The sequence below is a fragment of the Alligator sinensis genome, unplaced genomic scaffold, assembly GCF_000455745.1.
Source record: "Alligator sinensis unplaced genomic scaffold, ASM45574v1 scaffold272_2, whole genome shotgun sequence".
Lineage (NCBI taxonomy): Eukaryota > Metazoa > Chordata > Crocodylia > Alligatoridae > Alligator > Alligator sinensis.
Genome location: NW_005842078.1, coordinates 1,150,636 through 1,154,226, shown reverse-complemented (window position 1 = coordinate 1,154,226; position 3,591 = coordinate 1,150,636).

Here is a 3,591-nt window from a genome sequence, read left to right as displayed (position 1 = left end):
AGGTGAGTAGATGGTGCAGCAGGAGATTCGTGCATCTCAACACCCAGTGTGGAGCCTGGCAGTTCATGTTGAACCCTCCCATATGTATAGAGGGCATCTATAAAACTGCGGGCCCACCTAGATCTAGGTGTTGCAGTTATTGGGCCCCTTGGCTTCCCCCACCAGTGCCCTCACAGTGGCAAGGATGTTATCAAAATCTCCCCAGTGGTCCAAGGCTAGTTGTACCTTGCTGGCAAACCAGCAGGTGTAGTCATAGTCAAGAAATGCAAGTAGCTTATCCCTGGGGACTGATGGAACCAAGAGGTCTCCAGGCTTCATGAAGCCTGCTGATTCTCGGGTGTCCTTCTTCTGGTCCTGGGGCTCAGAGGGCTCCTTAGGCACCATCTGAACCCCTCTGCAGTCTGCTAAGACCCCAGACTCTGGTTGGGATTGGGAGACCTCTGCAGCCCCCTAGGTAAGGGTGGGGGTGGGGATCCATCACAAGGTGGTGGGGTAGAGCTGGAGCCCCAGGGGGTCTGTGTAGGGTCCCTGATGAGATCAGCCCATTGATTAGGGGACCCTATGAGAACCCCCTCTGGTGCAGGACTATGGGGCAAGCTGGAGATGAGGTTTTCCTGGGAGGGGGAGGGAAGAGACCTGCTAGGTATCAGGGTGGCCTAGGGGTCCTGGAAAAGGGGACTCCTCCCTCAGGACTCACCGGGGTGAGCCCCAGGGCCTCTGTATCCCCCAGATCGTCAGAGGGAGGAGGCTATGCTGCCAGGCCTTCCTTTGGGTAGGCCTCAGCCCCCATGGTTTTAGGGGTTAGGACCTGGTCAGCAGAATGAGGGGCTTCCTACATGGGCTCATGTTCAGGACTATCTAGCAGCCATGAAACATCCTCCATGGGGATCACCCATTTGATCAATCCTGGGGGTGGGGTTTCAGGCACTGCTGGGGAGGCCCCCAGAAGCTGGGCTGCTCCTTCCCCCCTGTGTGGTGCTTTTGGGAGGGGGAAAGGAGTCCTCCATGTCAGAGGGCTGTAGCTGTGCCTGGGCCTTCCTCTTGCCTTTATGTCCAGAGGGGACATGCACCCATTCAGCCATGGGGCAGTCCTCAGGTGGACAGGCTCCTGCAAGAGAAGGTGAGGGTTGAGGGATTAGGGAAGCCATGACATGGGTATGACTAGAGGCAGGAGGGCCCTTCTTCCCCTCCCCATGGTTGCTGCTGCCTTCCCTGGGACTCTGCTAAACTTGGTTGGGGGCAGGATCCCTTGAGCTCATGTGGGGGTCATGAAGGGGGTGGGGTGCTGGTGGTAGGGGCACCCCTCTTTCCAGTGGGACCCACAGATGCCCTTCCCGCCTGTCCCATGGGGCACTCATGATACAAGTGCCCCGGGGCATGGTATTGGAAGCACCACAGCTCTCCCAGTGTAAAGAAAATCCTCACCAGGGCCTCCTGATAAAGAATTGCCAGGCACCCCTCAGCCTCCAGTAGTGCTTCCACCGCCAACTGGATTGTGACCTTGTGATGGAAAGAGCACACGTGCCAGAGGCCAGGGTCTTGGCACCCCAGTGAGAGGGTCACCACGGGGGAGATAACTCTCCCAAGGGTTTGGAGCTGGGGGAGCAGGGCCCAATTGGGGATATAGGGAGGGATAGAGTTGAGGACCACCCTGGTCCCCAGCTCTTCTAGAGGCTTGAGGGAGATGTATTTGCCTTCCACCATGAGCCCCCTCACCACTGCCTTTCGTGCAGTGGCCTCTGAGGCAAGGAAAAAGATCCCTTTGCCATGAAAGCAGGAGGCCACCACAATCTTGGGGGGGGCCCAAGGCCTGCACCCAGGTCTTAAAGTGCAGGTTCTCCCGCTTGAGCGGTGGGCACTTCACCCCATGCCTGTGGGTGAGTGCCGGAAAGGGGGCCCTGCTGCCCAAGCTGCAAGGGCCAGTGGTGGTGGTTACAGGTCCCCTGGCTTTGGGTTTTCCCACAGCTGCCTGTGAACAGCAGCAGTTCCGCCCCCCCCCGGGGGGGGGGCATGGTGGGGGGGCCAGGGCTAGGGCTGAGTGGGTGTGCTGGCTGGTGTAGTGTACCTGGTCCCCTCAGGTACTGGTGGTCTATACTTGGGGGCGGGGCCTTTGCCCTTCCCACCCCCAGCTATGGAGGAGGCTGAAGAGGAACCCTTCCCATTGCCCTTGCCCTTGGTCCCCGATGACAGGAGAGGGGGCTTGGGAACCCTTCCAGGGGGGGCTGTCCAGGGGAGACCCCTGACCCTGTTGGCTCCCTACCGGAGTCCCACATGCCCCTGCAGTCATGGTTGCAGTCTTCTCCACCCCCAGAGCAGGTTGGTTGGAATCTGCCTCTGGGGTGGAGGCTGCAGGGGCATGCATCCCCTTGGGAGCTTGGCTGGGATCCACCCTCATAGTGGGGGCTGTTGGAAGCTCTGTGGGGGCATATGCCCCCCCGCCCCCCGAAGGTTCCTGCCCTGCCATTGTTTCATATGAGGGCAGGGAAGACTTTAAAGAAAAACAAAATATCCCACAGGGCTGGTGAATCTAGTAGGGGCAGGCTGGAGTTGATGGAGAGAAGGGGGATAGGGAGGAAGGGGGCTGAAGCTCACTGAGTTACAGACCAACAGGAAAAAAATAGGAGGCCTATGCTTTGAGAATGTGGGGGGAAGGGAAACACACACACAAGGACTGGGGAAACTCAAGCTGGCTTACTCAGCCACACAACAAACACCAGGTGAGCAGAAGTGGACCACAGGACTTACCACACAAGGGCAAAAACACACAGGGAAGGCTGCTGAGGCAGATGTAAAAGATGGCTGGAGTGGTACAGGGGCTTTGAATCTACACCACTGGACCTGGAAGCACAGGAGACAGCTGGGAGTGAGCAGCAGCAGGGAGCAGGTGATGGCTGAGACAGTCAAACAGCAGCCAAGTAGCAGCTCTGGAGGCCAGGCAGAGACAGCTTGTGGCCTGTCCAGATGGGCACATGGGGCCTGCAGGGCTCCCAAGGAGTGAACAGGCTCCTCCAGGCTCTTGTGAAGTGTGCTCCAGGGCACAAAATGACTGCTGGATTTTATAGCCTGCAGCTATGGGCTGCCAAAGAGCAGCCCAGCCCTGGGAGAAGAGAGACAGCCAGCCAGGAGCCCTGGAACTGGGCTCTGGCTGGTCCCCTAGTGGCTGGGCAGACCAGGCATTGAAGTTAGCGCTAGGTCATGTCTACACATGTGTTAATGCACTTTAACTAATCGTGCCTAAACTTGTCATTTTTAATGCGCATTAAAAGTGCACATGTAGACATGTGCCCTTAATGAGCATTAATGTGCCTCATGTAAGCACCCTTACAGTAGAGAACTGTTGATCCTTTGGATCATGGTGTATGCATAAGAGGTCTAGTAATGTGTCTGATGAATCCACTTGTGGCTGACATTAGAGTGTGACACAGCTTGTTACAATTTTCACAGATCCACGTCTGAACTGGAGTCTAAGTTTACAGGATGCTGCTTCCTTCTTTCTCTCTTTGCTTCCAGCCTCTAGATCAAAGCCATTTCATGTTGAGCTGCACTCAGTACCAGACGTTCCCTCCAGATCAAAGAGGATTCTACATGCTT